Consider the following 10,628-nt stretch of genomic DNA (forward strand, 5'->3'; position numbering starts at 1 on the left):
TGTACGCCATGTGCCTACACAATAACAATAATATTTAATAATGCATGGCCCGACGACGGCCGTACCGTTGCGCGAGGATTTGTTGCACTCGTTAAAAACAGATAATCATAAAAACCGTGAGCTCGCGCGGCCGGTCATTTTGTCGGCGACGGCGACGGTGGCGACGACGACGACGACGACGACGACGACGATTGTTTCCTCGTCCCGTCCGTCAGCCCCGCCGCCATCGGCCCGGTCGGTCGCCGTGCCGAGTATATATTATTATTACCTATAAACATATTATGAGGTACAGGTTAGACGGCGGCGGATATGGCGCGCGAGACGTTTTTAACTGTAAAAGAGATAAAAAAAATAAAATAAAAAAATGATAGTAAATATATATATATATATATATAGAGAGAGAGAGAGAGAAAAATCGCACAGACGGTATGGGTCGGAAGTGGCGGCGGCGGCGGCGGCGGCGGCGGAGGGTATTCACACGACACTGACACCTGCGCGCGAGCGTACGACGGGCGGGGGCAGGGGGGGATGGCGACAGCCGTAATACGTGCCATCAGTACGTAATTAAGTCCGTGTCCAGCCCGTCTGCAGTGCTGCATGCACCGCTTGTTCCCGGAATCGTTTGCGCGACGATATTATTATAACCACGAGCTCGCGGTTTTTTTCCCCGTTTTTTTTTTTTTTTTTTCATTTCGCAATAACGACGTTCGTATATAATCTGAGACAAACCCTCGTCGAGAATTTCTCTTCCCTGTTTAATACAACACACTCATATAGGTAACACAATTGGCGCATTACACACTACACGCAGGTAGGTTGGGCTAGGTTAGGTGGTCGGGTTGGGTTAGGTTTTTAATAGGTTTATATATATATATATATAATATGTAAACCTACAGCCGTTTTATCGTTGAAAATTAATAATGTGCTCGTCAAGAGATACACAGAGATGGGAGCACGCGTGCGGAAAACCACGTCCGGCCAAAGTCATTTACAAATTACAATTCATATATTATACCTAGGCATGTGTATGATAAGTATGATACTATAATAGTATATGCTCACTCTCAGCACTATTACACGCATAAATGCATATATTATTGTTATGGGATGCTGTGTAGGTATGTATAGATATATAAATTATAATAGATGACGATCGCCAACGACCGTTACATGTTTATTATATAAACTAACATGCCGTGGACGCACATATTATATTGGATATACCCATAGGTAATTAATATAAATTAAGTATTAACCAACCGAATGGACGTTGAACATCGTCGGATGTTTATGATGTCCGTGCGAGCTATATATCATAATATTATATTATGTATAAATGGGTGTATACGACAACCTACAGGTCGTCTGTAGCACTTGGCACATTTTTTTCCACATATATCAGTGCCAATTTTTTCCCCACAGATTTGTATTCAGATTTTACGACCGTTAAATATATTGTATACGTTATTTTTATTCCTTGAAATTGTGTACAAACGGCTCGTATAATAATCTTATGTATTAATGTATCATAAAAGCTTCGAATTTGTCACGAATAATTCTACGCCAATGTGCAACATTAATTCTAACGGAAAGTGACTTATCCGGAAGACTGCTGGCAGTGACATATATAGCCAGATATAGGTGGGTTAAGTATCAAACTTATCTATCTGCAATGTGCCTTCTATACAAACTTATCTGAATAGTATTTTATACTATCCATTACACAGGTAGAGGTATGTAAATAAATAATACCTAATTAAGCCATGTTCAATAAGTAATACGACATTCGAATTTTTAATTATGCCGAATTAATCAACCAACATTTTTATACAACTATTATAGGCTTATAGAAATCATTATTATATGTTGTTCATTGATAATACTGAGTTTTGAATTTATACAACTAATCGATTGTACCAAGATATTTTTGTTTATACAATTTTCATTAATGTTCCTAAAACTTGGAAGTGGGTATATCTATTTTATTTGAAACGAAATACCATAAAAATACTTCTGTTAAATACCTCATGAATACTGAAAACAAGATTACGATCAAATTACTACCTATCTAACGAAAATTTGAATAAAATGTTTAATATTAAAGATATATAATTGGTCCTTTACTTTGTCTTCAAAACTCGTTTTATTTAATCGAGGACTGCAAAATATTAGGTATAAGTACAATTTTTAACGAGATACGTCTCAAGAAAATGATATATTATAATATAATCAGTATTGAATGTAATGCCTATACAATTTACTTGTGTATCTACATAGGTACTATTAAACATTTATTTTTATAAAAACGTTTTTCACGTTTTATACAGATTATAGTAGGTTAACTTTGTACGGCCGTGTCGGAATTTGTGTGAATAAAGAAATGTGAGAATAATAATATATCAAAATACGTTTTGAATGCGCGTATATACCAATGTGTCCGAGTGATTTTCAGAGCATAAATGTTTATACTACTCCGTATCGTACATATATTAAATACCATAATATATATACCTATATTCTAGGCCAACAAATCCGCCCACGCTCATCTCGGTATTATTATACAACACGAGAATCTAATATAATTAATTAGTCGGATTCCTTGCGCACACCGAATGACGACACGACGTAGGTCACCAAGCACAATATATTGCCTGTATTATGTGTGTCAGATGAGTTTCCGCATGCTTTTAGAAATCGCCACACACCTTATTGATTTCGTTCAAACAATTGCTGATAATTTGATTTTTACAACCCGATGTGTCCGTTTCACGGGTATAATATCTACATTGTAACGGGCCCAGTTTAGACGCTGTGCAAGAAAATATAAGAAGCGTCGATAAAACATCGACAGTCCGTCGTGGCACAATATCGTGTGCAAACCACTCGCGTATTTGTTCCGTTGCAGCCGCCAGAAGTCAATAATATCATTGTAATTATTATTTAAAACTTTTCGATATTCGGCGGGTTGAGAAATTGTTTACTCATCACACACGGGGAATACATTATGTAGGTGATTGATCGCGTGGAAACCAAGTAACCATGATGTTATTATATACAAGAGTGTACCTGTGTGCAAACAGCATTATAAACTTGAAAAACGAAAAACGAAATAAAACGGTTGGCCATAAAACCGCATTTATCAATTATCATTATAATACCGCCGGGATAGGAGGTCGGAAGGTTTTTTTTTTTTTTAGTCTTTTACAACTGCGGGCTGCAGCAATTTCGAGATCTCTGCGAGTATTATTTTATTTTATTGCAACAACAACGTAAACCTCGTCGGAACCTCATTCGCGGAAATAACTCGATAACGCGCGCGCGCGGTCTGCGGACTCGCAGTCAATGGATCGGTCGTATATCCGGTATGCCGCGAGTGTATATATATGTATATAAGGTACCTGCAGCAATATAATATAATAATATGTACGCCGCTGACGTGGTGCTACAGGAGACATGGGCGTATTATTATTATTATTATTATATTATGATTGTTTTTGTGTCCATCATCGTGTACCCAGATACACGACGATTTTTCCTGTCGCGTTATTTACTTTCGTTGATCGACGTCTGCCGTGAAAACCGAATGAATGGATCGGCCGGCAAAAAAAACCGAAGAATGACCAATAATAATACGTCTGTGCGACTGGCGAACGCGTCGATGATAAGGACGGAGACATATTATATAGTATTAAAAGAACCGAGGAAACGGGTTTTCGCGCAGCCTCCGTTTTAAGCGCGCCGGATAAATTATTAAATCCGCTAAAGATTCTCGGAAAAAAAAACGACGTGCGTGCGGAAACGAGTCGCTCTTCACAAGGCGTGTCGCGCGATAATGCAGTGCGCGGCATCAATGAGAAGCATTTATCCTGCAAAAAAAGAAAACGATACCATACGTGCGCGTGTATAGGTATATGGATATAATATAATATGAGGACTTTATATTTTTCCGTCGACAAATGGTTTTTATTCGACGATAATATTTTCATTTTGTCATTCATTTTAATCGGATTATACGTACATTACATTGTACTGACACATCAATACGCGATATCGGATGTATATGCGCGTCTTATAATATAATATATTATATTATGCATTGTTTATTTCGTTTCGTTTTTCATTTCTGCGGCGTATCGACCTACTTTTTGCGGTCGTATAAAGCCACACATGTGTGTATATATATGATGTACTCTTATAGAGCATTGGAGCTCCCGTCGGTCGGTATCGGTCGGTCGGTCGGTCTGCAGCAGTCGGTCGCACAAATCGCGCACGGCGGCCGCTGGTCCCCATTGTTCGCCCGTGGGCTCATTGTAAGTTCCGTCCTGGATTTAATGAATTTTAACATTGCCGTCACGTCGCGACAATGCGCGTGTTTGATAATAACAATAATACCATGTACACGGCTTATATATATATATATGTATATACGCGAGTTTGATTCAGCCGGTCGTGGAATCGTGCTGCGAGACGGTCAGGCGCGGGGTCGGCACACGAAAAGCGTGTGTGTGCACAACATGTACACATAGTGAAAACACGCGTGTGTGCTCATGTAAATTAGTGAACACGAACAAATAATCAGTGCGAGAATAAGGGCATGCTCGGAATGGGAAGGGCTCTCGTTCGATTTCAGACTTTGGAATGATTAATAGTGTGATCGATGAGTTGGGTTCTATACAGTGATGTGCGCATAGATCATTTTTAACCTCGACCGTCCTTGTCTCCGGCGGCGAATTGCAGGGTGCAGATTGTTATTCTACAGTCTATACTCTATTTTATGATTTTACCACGTTTGCAATCGCCGAAAGAATAACGATGTTTTAATGCTCATCGGATAAAAAAGCTGATTGAGGGATGATGGCTACAATAATTATGACCTCCCTGTCCGAAAGCCGGATGTACCTATACGCCGAGGGACAAAGTCGGATTTCCGAGCCGAGTCTCTCGGTAAAGTTGTGCTTCGGTCAGCGACGGATGACCGCGGGTTTATACCACGCGGCTGGTGACGTCATCGCACCTGCACGCGTGTTTGTTGTTGCACGAGACGCGTAGATATTATAATATTATTTGGAAAGCGTGCCCATCAGTCGGTCAAATTCCGTACATTCTTACAATCAGTATCGGACCTGTTATGAATTTAAAATTAACTGACGGCTGTGGACGTTCCAAAGTTTCTGAGCGTGCGTTCTTGCGCGTCCGTGAGCTATACCTATGCATCGGGCGTGTGCTGCACATAATATTATAATGTGGTGGTACGCGAGGGGCACACTGCGCGAGGGGAGGGGGCCCCCGGGGCTGACATTATCAAACCTGTCTGATGTCCTAACCGGATTACCGGAGACGGCATTTTTTTTTGACCGAATCCGAAAATACCTAAACTCCCCACCGGACCTCTAATTAATAGACGGATAATACTTATTTTCTTCTCTCGTTCATACATATATATATATATATATATATATATACATATATGCGTATAATAGTCGTCTCCGTCGAATATTATACCAACATACATATTATTACATACAAATTCAATCGGATAATTTACTGTTGAGGTACAGATCCCCATTATACACATGATCACACATTCTTGTGTTCTCTATACCATTCTTCCTAGCCCCGTGCAAGTGTAAATATTCAATATATCTTCTATACCGACAACAACAACAAAAATGAAAGCCTTCGGTTGGTTCGAGAAGAACGATTCAGTCTATATGCGATACACCGCCGAATGAGGTAGGTATATGCGTTTTTTATTTAATTAATTTTACGTATGGGACTCACAGAACCATATAATACAGTATTATATAATTGTAATAACTACATGCACGTATTGTCGGAAACAATTAGCCGAAGCGTATTAAATTTATACAAATTACGCGCTTTATGCTCTGAAAACATCGCACCGGACACGTGTGCGCGCGTCTGCGAGTGTACAAGTAAGCGCGCTCGCACATATATGAGTGCGTATGACTAATAAGTGGACTAGGAAATGATTACAAGACTGGCAGAAAGTTTTGTGCGAACGGGTTACCGCTGGCTGGTCGTAGGTATTACAGCGAACGTGTGTGTGTACATATAGTCGATTTTTTCTCTCGTATATTTTTCGTCGGCGTGCACCTATACGCCTCGGGCGGATCAGGTAAGTTGATTTAGGTCAGGTGGCACACACACACACACACACACACACACACACACACACACACACACACACACACACGCGGTGGCGATCGAGATGGCGAGGAGCGGCGGAGGCAACGGCGAAGACGCCGGCGGTGGGAGAATTATTGGCCTACGAAAGCGTCGCGGGGCGCGCGAGTCTGTATGGCGATCACCGCGGCGGGAGCATCTATAGCCTTGACCCAACGGCATTCTACAACCCGTGAGCCGGCCCGGGCCGGAAGAGAGGTGACCACAGACAGGGCATCGACTCTCTGCACACGCGCACACACGCGCACACACACACGCACACACACACACTGACAATGCCGACGATACGTATACGGTGTATAGAGTTTTCCCACGGCGCGGCGCACCCTTCAAGAAGACGTGAAGCATGATATACCTGCGCCACTGCAGCTGCTGTACAGGTGTATATACTGTGGTGGGAGATGTTATGAGTTTGGCAAACTATTAAAAACTCGTTTTTCTTTTCTTACGAATTCCGCCGTTATTATTGCAAAGCGACAAAATGTTACGGCTATTGTTGTTATTCATTATTCTCCAGGTACATAATATAGGTGTACATTATCACTTACACGCGCACATGTGAAAAGTGTAGCGTAGAACCACGATTATCCCTTAACTCGCCGACGAGGTATCGGACGCGGTCTATGTATAACGTCTATTTAGACCCATTTTTGGAGGCATGGAAAATTTCTCTCGGTTATGAAAATAACTCCCATAGGAATTGAAAATTTAAAAATTACCATTGCTTGCGATCGTTGTACATTGGTACAGCTCAAACTACTCAAACTAGGGAGGGGGGCGCTCTACTCCACTCACTGTACGTCTTTTTATCCGGAAGAAATCGTATGAGTAATTCTATGTATTATGACGTTTCAATAGTGTACAGTGTACTACCACTACTATATAGTATATACTACTACTACTACTACTCTACTACCAGCTATACGCCACTATACTACTACTACTACTACTACTACTACTACTACTACTACTACTACTACTACTACTACGACTACTCCTGCTCCTACTAACGAGGTTCACGCAATTGACTTGTAATTTGTAAATAAAATATTAAGTATAATGATCGTATACTCCGGTACACGAAGTGGGTTGGACCGTATATGTGTGGCTAACCGCAATGGTCAATTTAGAAGGATTAACTATAATATAACATAATGGTTTGTCGTTCGAGGTTTGCTGAAATTTAAGTCAGTAAAGCGGTATAGCGTGTAAACTACATTATTTTCTCGTTAATCCGTCTGTTTCCGATGATACGCTTTGATATCGATCGGTAATATATTTTAACGAGCTTCGACGTTGCTGCAGCACCATTCGAATAACTGGATAATTTACATAATATACGAAACCGACATTGTCGTCGATTTGTTATGCGAGTTGGAATCATTGTGAAATAACGTTTTTATTTTTCATTTCGTTTCGTTTTTGGTTGTAATAATAATTATTATACATGCACCGAAAAACCGTGAGAGCTTAAAATAAACATAAATATATGATATGCGCGTATAGGTGCACAGTGCCTGTATGCACACATAATACGTGTAGGTAGTAATGGAAACGCGTTTATGATCATTGGAACCGCAGTCAATTAACCAGTATTACTATACAGCGTAAATCACATAAATCATAAAACTCGCACTATAACTTTGAGCCGTGTTCTAATAATAATAATAATAATAAAATATATCCGTGTTATTCGAATCGCTGGTAGGTATCTGGCAACGCGTTACTGCAGAGATTACAGACGTGTAACGGAATGCGTACACAATAAAAGTAACACGCCAATTAGTCGTGTGTCTATTAGTGGCCGGTATATCGTGTGTATATAATAATATAATACAACAGTTGTTGTATTGGTATCCGATGCGGTACGGCTTGGAGCACACGATATTTGCGATTTTATAGCGTGCCTACAACTGTCATGGTGTTTAATAATGAAATCGGAAAGAAAATATTATTCGTAACATTATTAATTGTCCCGCGGCGGACAAGACAAACGCGCGGTAGGCGTGATCCGCGGTTGTAGCGATTATGTAACCGGAAAATCCGTCCGAACGTCCTGAAATTCCGACCGGGCGAGTGTGAGAAGGTATTTTTTCCGAAAACGGCGCGAATGTCCGCAAAAATCTGCCGCCGACCGCGGTGGTTCCAGCTATCGGGGGTGGGGGGCGGGGGGGGAGGATTCATTGATGCGATTGACAACCATCATCGAGGTATTCGCGGTATAAGCACCGCGTCAACGCACGACGCATTGCGATCCGGCCAAAAATATAACCGGAACGAGGTCGCGGACGTTGTTGTGCAGGATGAATCAAAAACGTCGAACGAGACGGCGAAAATCGGAGAGCGGTAATAACATATATCGTGGTTGTGTTTACCGTGGTATACGCGTAGATCATAATACTATTTATAATGTCGTGTCTACAGCAGTCGGACCCGTCGGGCCCAGCTTACGTTTCGTGTACCTGTATAACATATTATGTACATGCTCACCGCCCTTCTTTGGACGTGTACGTTGCAAATATATATTATTATTATTATTATTATTATCGACATCATCGTAGAACGGATGTAAAGATTATAGATTTATCATTATGCTAGTCGGGAGCCTCGAAAATCCGTATATACTTTTCCGCCTGTCTGGAAGGCACACTCCGTACACCGACGATCGGCGGCGGATGAGATAGTATATTAAACATCTCTCTCTTTCTCTCTCTCTCTCTCTCCCCCTGTATATCATATCTATAGATCTATATACACATAAATAAATATATATTTTGTATTATGATAAATGACGTATGCCCGGCGGCCGCGATCAATGATTTTTTTTTCAAACTCTTGTTTCGCTCGCAGCGAACAAATTACCCATTACGCGAATTACAACGAAACGTCTGTTCGCCAAAAATGCGTCCGCCCCGCACTCCAAAATTCTCGGGTGCCGGCTACATCGGCCATTCTCGAAACGTCCTGAATACGCCGAGCTTAGCGTCTTACTTGATCATAATGTATACCGTGTAATAATGTAATTAATATAACGATGATAATATGTTTCCGGTGTTTTCTAAACTTACGATTCGAGCTCGATGAATAGCACGAAGACGTCGGAGAGATCGTATCCGGCGGTATAGGTATAAGCGACGATAAACGCTAATTCGGCTGATACTGCTGTGCCGCCGTGTCGATCAAACGTTTTTCCGGCCCGCGAAAACGATCATATTCCTCGTATCACGTGTGCAATGTGTCGTCGGCTTTTCGTCTAGTGGTTTTTCGCGAGTCGCCGGTCGCACATTACTGGCGCGCGTGTGTGGGCTGCGGCTGCGACACGACAACCGCACGGATACAGCGCGGATGACCGCAGCGACGAGTGAATCTTATGACAATCGGAACAGTGCCGCGGAATCGCGGTGACGGGAAAACGAAACCACGACGAGACGAAAAATTTCCCGTGCACTATTTGCGGAAGCGCCTTTTATTTTGTCGGCAATTATTTTCGTACGGAAAACCGATATGGTTATTGTAATATGGACAGTAACAGTACGTGTACGATTATGATATATTATTATAATATTGTGGTAGCAGCGCGAACACCTGTGCGGCGCACGTATTTCGTAGACCCGCGGAGACACACTACTTACTACCGGCGGCCGGTTCTTTGGCGTAACCGGCCGGCCGACGCGACGCTGCCGGGAGACCGGGACCGCGACCACGGGCGGCGGCGGCGCGTACGTCCGCCACCGCCGCCCGGCAAGCGGACGACGGGTAGGGGAACCGGTCCTCGCGGGAAACTGGAACCGCTACCAACCGCAATTCACGGGAATATAGCGGCACCTTTGATAATAGCATGTCTGCACACGCGGCCCGGACGACTGCATTTTTTCCCCTTCGTCGTTCTTTTATTTATCTTATTTTTTTAACTCATCCGTTTTGAGCAGTATTTATCTCGCGACACACGCGCGCGCAGAAAGTATACGTATAGTACAAAATATCATATACGTATACGTTTTATTATTGTGTCGTCCTCGCTGCAATATCGTCCGGCCTGTGTACTACATTATGGCTCTTTCATCTATTATTTATCGGATTCCAATAACTTAATTCATAATAAATCGCTCGCCACTCGCAGACGATACATTATTATTGTGATCTATAGAACGAGACGTGTGGGTTTGTCGAAACGCGTGGCGGACCATATTGCGCCGATGGCACGCGTGAGGTCCGAAGTGAGGAGGTGTATACCTCGGGTATTTGCCGAAATGTGTTCATAAACACGTGCCCCAAAAATGTAATAGGTAAAATTCCACTTGAAATGAAAATAAAACTTTTAAAACTTTATAAGTAGGTCGGTACCTACCTTTTTTTTGCAAATTCCTGAAAATAGACATTCAATCTGAAGATATAGTATAGTGGTTATAAATGTATGTCTT

At 41.9% G+C, this 10,628-nt stretch overlaps 1 protein-coding gene across 1 annotated transcript in view; it reads right to left on the reverse strand.

The window, feature by feature from the left end:
• Nucleotides 1-9,875, reverse strand: part of LOC111032345 — a 33,821-nt gene extending 23,946 nt beyond the window's left edge. The window contains exon 1 of the mRNA XM_022312628.1: nt 9,276-9,875. The gene's annotated coding sequence lies outside the window, so the exon portion shown is untranslated. The remainder of the gene's footprint in view (nt 1-9,275) is intronic.
• Nucleotides 9,876-10,628: the final 753 nt, after the last annotated feature.

This window comes from Myzus persicae, unplaced genomic scaffold (genome assembly GCF_001856785.1).
Source record: "Myzus persicae strain clone G006 unplaced genomic scaffold, MPER_G0061.0, whole genome shotgun sequence".
Taxonomy (NCBI): domain Eukaryota; kingdom Metazoa; phylum Arthropoda; class Insecta; order Hemiptera; family Aphididae; genus Myzus; species Myzus persicae.